Source organism: Felis catus, chromosome D1, assembly GCF_018350175.1.
Source record: "Felis catus isolate Fca126 chromosome D1, F.catus_Fca126_mat1.0, whole genome shotgun sequence".
NCBI lineage: Eukaryota > Metazoa > Chordata > Mammalia > Carnivora > Felidae > Felis > Felis catus.
Window position 1 is genome coordinate 81,481,583 of NC_058377.1, and position 16,968 is coordinate 81,498,550.

Consider the following 16,968-nt stretch of genomic DNA (forward strand, 5'->3'; position numbering starts at 1 on the left):
CTACATAACTTCCATTTGTCTTGGATTTCAAAATAGTGAAGAAGCAGAATGGTTGTTTGACATACGGAGGAAGCTGCACGCGTCTCATAGTATAATATTCCTTGCTTTCAACATTTTGCTGACTGTAAGTCACAGCGTCAACTTATTAATTTCATTCTCAGTTATTTCCCATTTTTCAAAAAGCTTTTTCTCCTTTTGGTAACATTCGATGTCTTCAAATCCTCTATTTCCCAGTGAAGCTCACTCTATGCAAGGTTCATGATGATTATAAAGCATAGAACCAATTTATTAATAACTTTTCAGGGAAAACAAAAGAACCAGCACACTCAAATGCTATATCAATTAGAAGGTGCATCCCTATATCAAAAATATTAACATGGAAGAGAGAGGAAATGTATTTCTTTGATCTGAAGAAACCCCAATATCCCCAGCTCCCTTTTGCAGGTGCTCCAAATGCAAACATTTGTGCCTTATTCCTTCGTATGTGCTGTGACCTTTTTTAGAAGGTAAAATGTCAAGGCCTGCCCTCCCACACATTCTTCCCTAAAGATGCTCCACTATCCAATTTACCCACCACCTAATAGGTTAGATTTGTTGTTGTTACCATTAATAGTCTCCTTAGTATAAAATAGTTCTGCATCTTGCTTGGAACAAGTTCTAATGGGAAAAAGGGAAGAGAATTTGAGAAAATTAAATGCTACCAAAGGGAGGAAAGGGCGAAGAAACTGGCAAGACCAGACACCTGGGGGAATGGTGTTGGGGACGTGGAATAGGAGTGAAGACAGAGTACAGGAATCTGACTGGTGGCACAGACATCTCTCAAAACCAGTGAGGATTTCTCAAAACCAGTATAAGGAGAACCAAAGGGATTCTAACAATGATAGTAACTCATATTAAATCTTATTTTTTCTAGCTTATTGAGATATAGGTAACATATAACATTGTATAAGTTTTAGACGTATAATGTAGTGATCTGATACATTTATATGTTGCAAAATGATTATCACAGTAGGGTAAGTTGATTCCATCATTTCCCATTTTGGGGGCAGTGGGGGAGAATATTTAAGATCTACTCTCTTATCAACTTTTAGGTAAGTAATACTGTATTGTGAACCATGTTGTGCTGGAGTGTAATTCCCTTTTTTTTTTTTTTACCTGCAACCTTTATGGAAACACTGCTACATCACTGATATTATAATGGTGTTTCAACATTACACTAAAGGGAAAGGATGTTGTGTTCATCTCTGGATTCAACATGGGGGATAAGGAAGAAAAACTGTTGAAGGAAGTATGACACCTAGGGGAGACTGAGAACCCAGAAGAAACAAAAACTGGAGAAAGACCTCCTGACAATCTTTATAATCTTGGCCACTGAGGCAGGAAAGACCACTTGGTATCACAGTCTATCAAAGTCAGATTAAGCTTTCTTGTCTCTGTTTTTTGGTCTTGTGTTTGTGTTTTTGCATTTCTTTCTTTTTCCTTTCCTTCTTTCCTTTCCTTTCCTCTCCTTTCCTTTTCTCTTTTCCTCCCTTCTTCTTTTTCCTTCTCTTTCTTTCCTTCCTTCCTTCCTTTCTTCTTTCTTTCTTTCTTTCTTTCTTTCTTTCTTTCCTTTCTTCTTTCTTCTTCTAATATTAAAAGAATTTAATATTCTTTTACCCACCTAGGGCCCCTGGTGGCTCAGTCTGTAGAGCTTCTGACTGTTTATTTGGGCTCAGGTCATCATCTCCTAGATGGTGGGATTAAGCCCCATGTGATAGTGTGGGACCTGCTTAGAATTCTCTCTCTCCTCACTTTCTGCCCCTTCCCTGGCTCATGTGTGAGCACATGCATTCTCTCTCTCTCTCTCTCTCTCTCTCTCTCTCTCGATAAATAAACTTAAAAAAAAAACAACAAAAAAATGAAGGGTGATCTGAGAAGGTTGGAAGATTTGGGGAACCAGAAGTTGACGCTTGAATTTCATTTACATACTTTCACAAGGAAAAGTGTTCCCAAGCCCTACCGTAATATAATGGAAAACACTTACCTGCAACAAGAGACCAAATTTCTTTCTCTACCCTGACTCTAAGGGTAGATTTTGTGCTGTTTTATCTGGTTCTTGGTTATCACATTTGTAAAAAGTGATGGTATATCATATTAATAATTAGAAACTTAGATTAATGTAAGTAACTAAATCACCTTTTCAAGTCTGCTTAAATGTCACCTTCTTTGATCAACCTATTTAAAATGCAAACAACCACTTCCAAATCTCCTTTTTCTGCTCTATTTTTTCTTCAAAAATGTATTCTCTACTAATATACTGTATAATATCTTAAATATCAACATCCCTCCACTAAAGTGAAAGCTTTCTAAAGGGCCTTGTCAATTTTGTTCTCTGAGGTACTCTCAGTACCTAGAAGTTTCTGTCCCATTGTAGGTACTCAATAAATTAAATTAAATTGTATAAATTCTAGGGATCAATTATACCTTCATAACCTATGTTGAATTCCTGTTTTACTGAGAAAAAAAAGGAAAAAAACTCAAAGAAAAATTTTCAAGAATTTTTTTAAAGCTGAAATATTGATATACCTCCATTCACATTTTCCACATAAAACTGAAATGTGTATTCTGTCCAATCAAGTTCCCAAAGTCACTGTAGTTAAAAGTGACTGTAGTTAAAACTTCATTCAGTCATTCTCCATGCACTCAGCAAAGCTGAAGAGGTAGTGACTCAAGCCTTGAAGAAGCAAATTTCAAAGTCCAGCAGATAATTTTACTTAATATTAAAACAGACTACTGGCATCGCACAGGTAGAACATTCTAAAGGAATATCCACTTGGAAGGGCAAATGGGCAAGAGGGTCAAGGTCCTTCACTAACTGCCCTAAGGACCAAGCAAACCCTCCATTATAGGACAGCAAAAAGGAAAAACACTTGCATGATCTGCTATGGGCTTGATTTGCTAAATAGGCATAAAGAAAAAAAAAACATTTCTTGTTTAGTTCAGGCTTCTAGGCATTAAAATAGAACTTTTGAATAAGCTTTGAAAATGAGACAGAATTTGCTTGTGTTTGACTCTTTCATATTTGATGCCACTTTGGTCCTTCTGGCTATAAATCTGTAATTTTGTTAAAAAATAAAAAAATAAAAATCTGTAAAAATTAGTGTCAATAGTCTCATTTTACAAATGGAAAGAAAAAAGGTACGGAAAAGGGTTTTATCCAAGATCCAGAGCAAGGTCATATAGCTGCTGAGCAGTGGTTTTAGACCCGAGCACAGCCTGGATAATTCTGAAATCTATGCTGTTTGTGCTATTTCTGACAAAGACATTTTCAGCTTACGCACTTTCCAGGTTTAATGGAGAGACTTTGCAAAAGCATTGAAGGAAAATCTAGGTTTTTCTGTCCTGGCAATCTGAACAGTGACAATCAGTACATCTCCAGTGAAATACAGCAGTGATAACCAAGGTTCCCTGTGTCCTGCAGTACTGTCATATTCTCAAGAAACTTGTAAATAAATAAATGAATAAATAAATAAATAAAACTTCAATTCAATTCAAGAAAGTTTTGATATTAAGTGACTTTTATTATTGAGTCCCTTTGGAAATGCACTTGAACAATATCGTATAGTTGGCAAGTTCTTTTTACTTTTTTAAAATGTTTTTAGGGGCGCCTGGGTGGCACAGTCGGTTAAGCGTCCGGCTTCAGCCAGGTCACGATCTCGCGGTCCGTGAGTTCGAGCCCCGCGTCAGGCTCTGGGCTGATGGCTCAGAGCCTGGAGCCTGTTTCCGATTCTGTGTCTCCCTCTCTCTCTGCCCCTCCCCCATTCATGCTCTCTCTCTGTCCCAAAAATAAATAAAAACGTTGATAAAATGTTTTTAATGTTTATTTTTGAAAGAGAAAGAGAGAGACAGAGTGTGAGCAGGGAAGGGGCAGAGAGAGGCAGACACAGAATCCGAAGCAGGCTCCAGGGGCTGAGCTGTCAGCACAGAGCCCTACACCGGGCTCGAGCTCACAGACCATGAGATCATGACCTGAGCGAAAGGCAGACAACCAACTGACCCGCCCAGGCGTCCCTATAGTCGGCAAGTTCTGGTGTAATGTTATCGTTTAACGAGGAAACTCCTTTGTTCCTAATTCCGTATCAATTCCAGGTTTTTCTCGACAGCCCTGCCACCATCAGATACCACTATGAATAAATGACTTTTGAGTATTTCATGAACATTTGTCATCACTGGGAATATACAGATGTATCCTGGCCTCAAAGGCAAGATTAAAAGAAAACTGCAAATATGGTGTGCAATGGTAATTACAACATATAGTTTTTCTAATAGTGACTCCTTTTATTGAAGCTTTTTCTTGGTGCCTCTGCTTATGGTTTTGGGATATACTAACAGACTTAAACGTGAGAGTCAAGAGACAGACACATACTTATGTGTCAATAAGTGGAAGGTCTTATTATTAATAACGAAGACTGGAGGATTTGAGCTAAAGCTAGGCTCACAGTTTTGCTCAGTCATTTATAATTTTATCTCCTTAAACAAGGTGTTTCATTTCTTTGGCACTCAACTGATCATCTTCAAAATAGAAATAAGACCCTTTTTCGCTAGACTGCTGTGAATATTAGGGATAAGATAAACACAGGGTTTGAACATCACAAGAATTTCAAAACTGACGTCTGTCACTGTATAAGTGACAGCTGTCACATTTCAGCATTTGTACTTGAAACATACAACATTACTCTGGAAAGAATGACGACTATGGGGAGACAACATAGGAGGAACCATAGTGTCAGTTGTAAATATTTATTTCCCAATTCAGGGGAACAGAAGTCAGATTCCTGACTTGGAGTTTTCCTGGTTTTTGCTTTATTCTGTATATGCAACGTCTAAATTACCCAAATCCCCCAGTTTCATTGTTCTGATATAGTTTATCATGTTAGACATTTTATATAATTTTTCTCCTTCTTTTTAAGTGAACTTTTTGTATCTTCGTATTTTGTTCTTACAAACGTGGTAAAACTTGTAGCTCAGCTGAAATCTGTCGGGCAAGACTGCAGCTACCTTTGTTTTGTGATTCTGTAGATATTTGTGGCCCTCATGGCTTCTAAGTAACTTCTTGCCACTTTTGCACTCTAAAAAGCAAGTGTATGGCCTATTTTACAAATAAATGTCTTAAGCTTTCACAGATCAGGATTATTTCAGTCCCCTCATGAAGCTAAAAATGTTATGGAATATCATAACAACTAGGACTTCAGGAAGAATGTGCAAGAAAGCACATTTGCAGGCAATCTTGTACTTTAAAATTCTGGAGGATTAGAAAGAAGGGTTCATGGAAAAACATTTATAATACCAGTGCCTTTGCAGGACAAACATGGGTTCAAGAAGCTACTTTCTTTTTGTATTAAAATATATCTTTGTATGGAAATGGGTATGTGGATGAGATTTTCATGTGTTTACCTACTACATTTCAAGTTCAAAATCCCACTCTTAGTCCCTGCCAAGTATCTTTTCAAATAAATAGATTTTGCTTGAGGTTTGTGAGGTCTGTCAGGCGTAACTGAGGTTTTCCTCATGGGAAAGCATGAGTTTGTAGCAAAACTTATCCACTGGGAAAGAGATGATACTGTGACATTTTTAACCATAAGTACTTTTGATAACAATTTTAGGAAAACATTACAAGCCAAAGAAGTGCGCTATGTTTGTTTTTAAGAATTCATCACCAGTACAAATTAACAGGTTGTGTGCAGCATAACTGAGGAAGGAGGGTTGGGATGAAGAGGTGAGGGCACAATTAATTCCGAGATGTTGAAGATATCACCAGGTAAGCTATTTCTCCATTTTCAGTATTTTTAAAAATATTAGATCAAAGGAATTTGGGATTTGAAGTAAAAGGAATTGAGTCTGACACCAGTTCTACTGCTAATCTCCAGTGTGACCGTCAGCAAAACAAATAAAAAGACTTTGTAGAGGGGCACCTGGGTGGCTCAGTTGGTTAAGCGTCTGATTTCGGCTCAGGTCATGATCTCAAGGTTCCTGAGTTTGAGCCCCTCCTTTGGCTTTGTGCTGACAGCTCAAAGCCTGGCGTCTGCTTCAGATTCCGTGTCTTCCTCTCTCTCTGCCCTTCCCCCCACTCATGCTCTGTCTCTCTTTTTCAAAAAAATAAATTAACATTAAAAAAAATTTTTTAAACTTGTAGAATGAAGATGATCCTACCTACCTCAAAGAGGCTGTTTTGAGGTTTCCTTACTATTATGTATTATAAACTGAAAAAGCATTACAGGGTACTGGCATAATGCCTTCGGGGGGGGCAGGGAGAATAATAATAGAATCTTGAGTTTAGACGTGAAATGGAACTGGATTGCATTTTCGCTATATTATTTTCTGACCATGCAACTTAGCTTGATTACTTAATCTGTCTGAGTTTCCTCTTCAGTAAAACAGGAATACCTGACAGGGTAGTTATGAGCTCATTGTCTAAGGCAGTGTCTACCACACAGTAGTTTTTCTATACATATGGTTTCTTTCTTTCTTTCTTTCTTTCTTTCTTTCTCTCTTTTTTCTTTTCTATGGGAGTATTAGCATGGATTCAGTTTAATAAAGTAAGCCTTTGTTGAGTGCAAACTACATAAAAGGGTCAGAGTGAAGTGCTCAGAAAGTATGCAAGGCAAATGAAACCTGGTTCTTACTCCCAAGATATCTATTATCCAGAAGGGGTGTGGAGATGGGAAGATAGGAGGGCTGTTTCTAAATAAAGACTTCATGTAATTTATGATCCATTGTCTTAACTGGGACTGCTATTAGTGAAAAAGGTAGTGCTATGATACTGGGGCAGAGATGTAAACTGAGGCTGTCCCAAGCAGACCAAGACAAATGGTCACCCTCTATACAGGGGATAAACAGTTGGCCACTAGAAAGTGAGAAAATAAATTCAGCTGAATTCCTTCAACTGCCTCAGGCCAACTTTTAAACCAGAGATTGGTACTTTGTTTCTGATCACAAGAGGTTGCAGAATGTTCTGGTTTCCAGCCCCCACTCTCTGGCAGTGTCTCCACTGGGGAAAGGCTTGAGCTCAAGAAGGGGCCCATCCTCCAACATCTTGTGAAAAAACACCCTCCCACACATCATTCCCACCCAGGTGGAGGAACACCTACACTGTGGCTGATATGCTTTGATGCTCTACTGAGACTGACTTCTTAATGTGTTTATTTTTAGTCACCAAAGAGTGAAAATGCCCTAATTGCCCGTGGAATTAAGGTCAACCTCACTGTCAAAGGGGAAAAAAACAGAAGAGCAAGTAGATCTCACAATACCTAAAAATAGAAACATTTGTGTTTGATTTTGTCTGTGTATTAAATTTAGGAGCTTCTATATGATATATTCGTAAGAATCAACTAACTCTGCTCCTACTCAACAGGAACCTTTCAATTTTTAGGAAGCGTAGCCGTCTGTCCATTTATTATATGCCCGACGTTCTCTTTCCTTAAGAGAGACACGTCTTATACTTGATTAAAGGGTTCTGGTCTTGAGTAACCACTGAACTTGCAAATCTGGCATAAAATCAAGAAAAAAAAAAAGGAGGGAGGGGGCTTTTAAAAATCTATTTGTGACCTTGTAAGGCAGAAATAAATGTTTACTTTTATGAAGACAGGGTATCGTGGTAGATAGATCATGGCTTTTGTCAAATCTGGATTCTTTTTCAAGCTCTGTTCCACACTACAAGTTTGAGGAAAGTTGTGAAAACTGAGACTTTGTTTCCCTAGCTGTAAAATAGGAACAATTTGAAGGGTAGTTGTGAGGACTAAATAAGACAACGCCTGTAAAGTACTTAAGATAATTAATATTAGGAATAGTATTATGGTCATATGGATAATTACTACCAGGTGTGCAGGTGAGGTTTAATAAATGATAACTCAATAAATGGTCTTACTGCTGAGGTTATAAAGTTATAAATACAGTAACTTACAAGAAACTTATAAGAAAATCTCAATTTAATTAAAATTTTTTAAATCTTTACTTAACAATTTTCACACAACCTAGACTACTTTTTCTTCAGCTAAAGACTTGTTTTTGGACTTTGGCTTCTGTTAATCATTATTTTATCTACTATTAAGATGTTGTTACCTACCTGCACTAAAGTTCACAGGTCCACACACATAAATGTAAATACAGCTGAAGTTCTACGACTTCTTGAATTGTAAAGTTTTATCACAGGGGCTAGTCAATCATTGAGTGTGAAGGAAAAAGATAGTACTCCTTCTTAGAATAAAAGCAACATGGTCAACAATTTTTAGGATCTGAATCGTCTTGGATGAGACCTTTTTGTAAGTCGATTTCACATGCCATCCTTCCCAGGAATTAAAGGCTCACTGAGGGAGCATTTTATGTAAGCTTGTTCCCAAGTCTAGCCCTTGGGAAAGAACATACAGAATGGACAAGAGAAGAAATGAAATGGACCTTTGTGGACCCGCCTGTTTACTACGTGCCAGTCAAAAGGCTACGTACCACAGAACGAACCCAAATACAGGCAGACCTCATTTTGGCGCTTGGCTCTATTGCGCTTCATAGACATTGTATTTTTTACAAACTGAAGGTTTTTGGCCACCCTGCCTAGAGCAAGTCGATAGGCACCGTTTTCAACATCATTTGCTCACTTCATGTCTCTATGACATATTTAGGTAATGGTCAGTATTTCAAACTTTTTCATTATGATATTTATTATGGTGATCTGTGATCAATGATCTTTAATGTCACTCTCATAGTTGTTTTGGAGTACCACGAATTGCCTACATGAGAAGGCAAACTTAATTGGTAAGTGTGTATGTTCTGACTGCTCTACTGACCAATCATTCCTCCATCTCTCTCTCCCTCTCCTCAGGCCTCCCTACTCCCTGAGACACAACAATATGGAAATGAGGCCAATTAGTAACCCAACAATGGCCTTTAAGTGTTCAAGTGAAAGGAAAAGTCACACTTTTAATCAAAAGGTAGAAGTGATTCAGCTTAGGGAGGAAGACATGTCAAAAACCAGGATAAGCTAAAAGCTAGACATTTTCACCAGTTAGCCAAGAGGTGAATGCAAAGGAGAAATTCTTAAAGGAAATGAAAAGTGCTTTCCCGTGAACACATGAATGATAAGAAAGTAAAGCAACCTTATTGTTGACATAGAGAAGTTTGAAGATCAAACCAGCCACAACATTCCCTTGGCCAAGCCTAATCCAGAGCAAGGCCCTAACTCGCTTCAGTTCTACAGAGGCTGAGAGAGATAAGGAAGCTGCAGGAGAAAAATTAGAAGCAGAAGAAAAATTTGAAAGTTGGCTCATGTGGTTTAAGGAAGAACCCATCTCCATAACATAAATGTGCTAGATGAAGCAGCCAGTGCTGATACAGAAGCTGCAGCTTGTTATCCAGAAGATCCAGCTTAGGTAATTAATGAAGGTGGCTATGATAAACAACAGATTTTCAGTGTAAATGAAACAGCCTCCCATTGGAAGAAAATGCCATTTAGAACTTTCATAGCTAGAGAGGAGAAGTCAATGCCTTGCTTCAAAGTTTCAAAGGACAGTCTGACTTTCTCGTCAGAGACTAATGCAGCTGGTGACTTTATGTTGAAGCCCATGCTCGTTTACTATTCCAAAAATCCTAGAACTTTTAAGAATTATGTTAAAGCTTCTCTGCCTATAATCTACAAATGGAAAAACAAAGCCTGGATGATAGCACAGCTGTTTACAACTTGGCTTACTGAATATTTAAGTCCACTAAGATGTCCTGCTCAGGAAAAAAAGATTCCATTCAAAATAGTAGTGTTCATTGACAGTGTGCCCGATCACCCAAGAGCTCTGACGGAAATATACAACAAGATCAATGTTGTTTTTGTGCCTACTAACATGATATCCACTCGGTAGCCCACAGACCAAGGAGTAATTTCAACTTTCGAGTCACATTATTTAAGGAATACATTTCATAAGGTTATAGATGCCATAGATGTTAATTCCTCTGATGCATCTGGGTAAAGTAAGTTGAAAAACCTCTGGAAAGGATTCACCATTCTAGATACCATTATGAACATTTGTGATTCATGAGAAGGGGTGAAAATATCTACATTCACAGGAGTTTGGAAGAAGTTGGTTCTAACCTCCATGGAAGACGTTGATGGTTTCAAGACTCCAGTGGAGAAAGTAACTACAGATGTGACGGAAACAGCAAGAGAACTAGAATTAGAAGTGGAGCCTGAAGATGGAACTGAATTGCTTCATCTCATGATCAAATTTGAGTAGGTGAAGAGTTGCTTCTTCAAGATGAGCAAAGAAACCGGTTTCTTGGGATGGAAGCTACTCCTGGTGCAGATGCTGTGAAGACTATTGAAATGACAAAAAAGGTTTAGGATATTATATAAACTTAGTTGATAAAAATGGTCGAGAAGATTGACTCCAGTTTTGAAAAAAAGTTCTAGTGTGAGTAAAAGTGTATCAAATAGCATCTCATGCTACAGAGAAATTGTTAATGAATAGAAGAGTTAATTGATGTGGCAAACTTCACTGTCTTATTTTTTAAATGTCCACAGCCACCTCAACTTTCAGCAACACCATCCAGATCAGTCAGCAGCCATCAACATCAAGGCAAGACCCTCCTCCAGCAAAAAAATTAGGACTTGCTGAAAGCTCAGACGATGGTCATCATTTTTTAATAATAAGGCCTTTTTCAAAATGTTTATTTATTTGAAAGAGATAGAGAGAGAGAGAGCAGGGGAAGGGAGGGGCATAGAGAAAGGGAGATACAGAATCTGAAGCAGGCTCCAGGCTCTGAGCCATCAGCACAAAGCCCGAAGTGGGGCTCAAACTCATGAACTGTGAGATCATGACCTGAGCTGGAGTTGGATGCTAACCAGTTGAGCCACTCAGGCATTCCAACAATAAAGCATTTTTAAATTAAGGTATATACACTGATTTTTTGACATAATGCCATTGTACACATAATCATTACTAGTATAGTTATGTCTAACATAAAATTATGTTTAACATAACAAACCTAACATAGTCTAGTATAAACTTTTATATGCACTGAGAAACCAAAAAATTCATTTGACTTGCTTTATTGTAATATTTGTTTTATTGCAGTGGTCTGGAACTGAACTTGGCTCGTTGATGGCAATGGGGATGATGGGGCTCTAAACCAATAAAAGCTAGAAGACAGACTTAACTGCCAGAAACTAGGGTGTCACAATTGTTATAACAAATTGCAAGGTCAAGGTAGCAGTCACAGGGTCTTAAGTCAATGAGAGTTGTGGAGATAGTAAATAGAACACAGTCTCTAAAAGCACTGATATCAGGGTGCACCTGGGTGGCCCTGTCAGTTGGGCATCTGACTTTGGCTCAGGTCATGATCCCACGGTTTGTGGGTTCAAGCCCTGCATCGGGCTCTGTGCTGACAGCTCAGAGCCTGGAGCCTGCTTCAGATTCTGTGTCTCCCTCTCTCTGTGCCCCTCCCTCACTCATGCTCGCTCTCTCAAAAATAAATGAACATAAAAAAAAAGTCTTAAAAACACTGATACCAGGATGTCTATCAGCATGTTCCTCAAAGTCTGCATTACAATGAGTCCACTGTGTTCATGAACTCACCTGGTGGCTGTTTCCTCAATGCGTGACTGTGTACTAGTGATTGACATCCTGGGAAATTGGAGTAGCCCTCACACTGGGTCCTTGGCTTATGGAGTAATTGCTAGTACAATGGAGAAGTCAAACGGAAACCTCTGAAACTGCCTCCCACACCTGTCCAACATAGCACATCAAAAACAACATCACATCCCAAAAGAGATGGTAGACAGATTAAAGCATTAAAAGATTTAAAGAAAGCAGGAGTAAGAATCCTTCTCATAGTTCTGTTTCATATGAACTCTAGTCTGGCTTCCTGTAAAAAGCAGGTGGAACCTGGACAGTTATATAGATTATCACACACTTAACCAAGGAGTAGCCACATCACATGTCAAACAAGATTATCCATCTACCTACCTATCTATCTGTCTATCTAGATATCTATAAAACCATAGATTGATATAGTATGGTTTTTCAGTACTTGATGTGTGACCCTTAATTTGGTGAGTGTTCTTTTCTATTGAAACAGGATTGAGGATCTGAAACAGTTGGCATTCACAATAAATAGATGACAATATATTCAATAATTTTAGCCCAAGATTAGGGTAACTTTCCTTCTTTATGTCATAATATAGTGAAAAAATCTGAGCTATCCTGACACACTGAAGAATATCATACTGATCTAGTACAACATTGGCATCATGCTGTTTGAACAGAATAAACTGGAGGTGACTAAAATGCAAAAATCTTTAAGATATAAGTGCTGCAGAGATGACTCGATAGATCCTATGAATATTGAGAGATATCCCACTTTGATGTTTCAGTGAAACATTTTAGGAAGCCAGAAATCAGGGATATATCAAGATACTTCCTTAAAGTAAAACACAAATTATTATTGCATCCTCTTTCACGAAGAAATCTAATTTCTGGAAGTCTGTTTTTTCTTTTTCTTTTTTCCTTGAGACAACTCATTTCATACCCAGGAATACTGCTCTGGACTCAACACTGCATGCCATGAAAGCATGTCATCTTTGATTGGGGCCCATAGAAAGAAAGGGTTCTGCAGCAGACCTAAGTGGCAGTACAAGTGGACCAGCCACTTGGGTCACATGATCTGACAAAATCTGTGGTATTGGAGATGTTGTTGTGGAAAAATGTGCATTGATGAGTTTATATCAGATCCTAGTGGGAGTATCAGTGGGAAGACTGCTGGGTCTGGACTCTGGTAGAGATACAAAGTTTGGCCTCAGAGACCAAGTGACCATATTTTTGTTAAAAGTGTCCCTACTACCCAAAGCGATATACAGCTATTTCAAGATATCCCCTATCAGTGTATTTCAAGATATACTACAAAGCTATAGCAATCAAAAAAGTGTGGTAATGGCATGAAAATAGACACATAGATCAGTGGAATAGAATAGCGATCCCAGAAATAAACCCATGCATTTATGGTCAGTTAATCTATTACAAAAGAAACAAGAATATACAACGGGGAAAAGACAGTCTTTTCAATAAATGGTGTTGGGAAAACTGAACAGCTACATTAAAAGAATGAATGACAGTGGACCACTTTCTTACACTATACACAAAAATAAGCTCCAAATGGATAAGACTTAAATGTGACGTCTGAAACCATAAAACCCCTAGAAGAAAACATAGGCAGTAAATTCTCTGACATTGCCCATGGCAACAATTTTCTAGATATGTCTCCTAAGGGAAGGGAAACAAAAACAAAAATAAACTATTGGAACTACATCAAAATAAAAAGCTTCTGCACAGCAAAGGAACCCATCAACAGAATTCCCCATCATGACCTGGCTCCTGTTGGACTGACCAAATCATAAAGCCAGACAGTAGTTCCAGCAGAAATTCATTATATGGTAGAAATTTTATTTTTTAATTAAAAAACGTTTTTTTAGTGTTTATTTTTGACAGAAAGAGAGAGATGGAGCTCGAGCAGGGGAAGGGCAAAGAGAGAGAGGGAGACATAGAATCCAAATCAGGCTCCAGGCTCTGAGCTGTCAGCACAGAGACCGACGTGAGGCTTGAACCCACGAACCATGTGATCATGACCTGGGCCAAAGTCGGATGCTTAACTGACTGAGCTGTCCAGGAATCCCATGGTAGAAATTTTAAATTCAGTATTGAGCATAAGTAGGGCAAAGCTTGGTTTAAAGATGAGTCAAGGTGGTATATGAATGGAAGACAAAAATGGACAGTAACTACAATATAGCCTCACTCAGGGTGGCCTCCAGAGTAGCACTGTTGCTCAAGTAGACCAATAAACTACTGGGTGTCAAGTTGATTATTGAAGGCCCTTTCCAACTTGGAAAGGCCAGTGATTTGTTCTCAGAGAATGGACATTTAATTCAAGTGTGGGTTTTTCTTTCATGTCCACGGACTGTACCACTGCAAAGAGGAAAACTGCCTTCTTTCCTTGATTTACATACACATAAATTTGCACTAATTGTAATGTGGAGTAGACTTCACTAAAGCTTTGGGGAAGATAGAGATGGGAGGGCTGTTTACATCAGCAAAATGAAAACAACTTTTGGGGGTGCCTGGGTGGCTCAGTCAGTTGAGCATTGGTCTTCAACTCAGGTCATGATCTCACTGTTCGTGAGTTGGAGTCCCCTGTCGGGCTCTGTGCTGACAGCTCGGAGTCTGCTTTGGATTCTGTGTTTCCCTCTCTCTGCTCTTTCCCCACTCATGCTCTCTCTCCTTCAAAAATAAATAAAAATTAAAAAAAAAAAGAAAAAGAAAACAACTTTTGGTTATTCATCTCCTTGTCTCCCCTCCCCTCCTCTTCTCTTTACTCCTCTCTCTTTTTCTCCTCAGGAGTCAAATCCATCAGCCAACTAATCAAATAAAAGTCCTCCTATTTTCTTCTTTAGAGTAATTCAGCTCTTTTTCAGTTCCTACCCACTAATCCAGTTTTGCACACACCCCCCCCCCCATTGACCAATACAAAATGTAAAGAAAACTTTGAATTAATTCTGTTAAGAGCCCAGTCCTTGTCTGGTATGGGAGCAGGGGTGTTTGATCTTCCAGATACAGATATAATAAAGTCCATATTGATGATGTTCTAACAAAACCTTTGAACTCTCTTTATTAGGAAATAGAAACTAGTATAAAATTTAATTATATCCTACTCTGATTCCTTTTTTTAAAATGTGTATTTACTTATTTTGAGAGAGAGATAGAGAAGCAGAGAGAGAAGAAGAGACAGAATCCCAAGTAGATGCAGAGCCTGAAGCAGGGCTTGATCCCACAAACTGTGAGATCATGACTTGAGCTGAAATCAAGAGTCTCAATGTTTAACCGACGGGTCACCCACAAGCCCCTATTCTCCTCTGATTCCTGATTTAGGTGTACCAGTACCCATATTTCCTAAAAGGTAACATTGTAAAATTCAGGCATAAATATATTTGAGTGAGGTCAAACATTGCTGTAATTGATATATTTCAAATCATCCAGAGAAGACCCATGATTGGCTTTTTGAAGACCTGGTTCAAGTTCTACAAATTAGCTAGTGCCTTAGTTTCACCTTCTACAAATGAAAGCACATGAATAAAAATGTCAGCCCTTCCTGCCTCATGACACTGATAGGACAGCTAAAAGAGAGCATTATTTTGAAAATGAGAAACAGTTTAGAAGTATTTCAGCTTACTAAATATTTTTGGATTTTAATAAGACTTCCATCATCAGAGATATTATTATGTACTGTACATAACACGCATATGGACATTCTATGTGTATTTAATCTCTATATTCTAAATTATTGAAGGTGAAGGTTGTTTGGAGCCAGTAGTTATAGATCAAAGATTGGCAAACTATGGCCCTCAGGCCAAATGCAACCCTCATTTGATTTGCCTGCTTTATAAATATGGTGTTATTAGAACACAGCCCTGCCCGATAAAGGTGTATGTCTATACCCACCATCACCTTTATTTATCAGACGACTGCCTCTTTTTGCAGTCAGTGTGCCTGTTAACAAAGGCATAGAACAGGTTTGTGTTTTTGCCAGAGCTGAGAAATGAATGAAGGTGTCAGCGAAGAGGTGTAATGAAACCATCCCCTGGTCATGCTTTAGAAAAAGGAGTTGGTGCCTGCTCGTTTCTTTAGCCAACATGTTATAACTTGAGGAAAGGACTTTAATGGCCCTTAACAGAAGAAAGGGAATTTCCATTTCACAAGTAATTCAGAGTCATGTAATGCATAGAATTTAGACTTCATTAAAAAATCACTTCTGATCAGAAAGAAAAGACCAACACACTCACACTGGCATTTGGAATTAAAGTGTTAGTATCAGACAAATACATCAAATCTTTGATTTTTCAGCTCTGCCAGATTTCGGGCTTTCCCTGAGAGCAATGGTTATAGATTAAAAAGAATATTACACAAAAAATTTGCAGACCAGTGATCTAGTGGCCCCCTGCTTTCGGCACGTCAACTTCTATGAAATGGCACTATGAAAACGGTTAATTACAGCTCAAAGATTTGCCATGAGGCTCAAATAAGACTGGATCTGTAAATGGATTTTAAAAATTGGATTTGGTCAAGTGTGACAGAGAATTACTAGAACCAGACAGTCATTGTTATAACTTGTGGAATGGCCAGACAGCTTGAGTACAAACTCTGACCTTACTACTCACTAGCTTTGTAACTCTGCAATTACTTAGTCTCATTAGGACATTTTTCCTCATCTGTAAAATACAAATTTTAATAGTATTCCCAAGTATTTATGAAGTTAAATGAGCTAACATATGCAAAGTGCTTACCCAATATCTGAGGCATGCTAAGCACTTAATAAATATTAGCTGTTAGAGTAATTATTATTATAGGAGCCCTTCCAGCTTAGATAGCTATTATGTTTAAGTAGTAGCTTATGCCATGACTCTCCTGTACCAAATATCAACTGCCATCCTTCCTACAAGTTTGGCTGGAGGTTCGCAAATTGGTATGTTGTAGCAAATTAAATATTATTGTGCCAAGAAAGTTGTAAAGATCTCCATCACACTTCTATATAGGTATATTTTGTCTACTTATAAATTATTTACATGCATTAATATATTATGCATATTTTAAAGTATATACACATTTAATAGAATTTAATTATAGAATTTAAATACAGACATTTAATAGAAGATATAATATATAAATTTATAGATTAAGATAAATATTATATTTATATTATAATAATTATTATATTATTTATATTTATATTATTATGTACTTTATATATAATAGTATAATATAAATCATATTAGCATATTATACATATTAGGCTAATAAGAAAGAAGAGACATAGATATTAGATACATAATATGTAATATATAGGCATATATATGTGTGTGTATGTAACATATATACGATAATTGCTTAATATTTTTTCTTGTGTCCT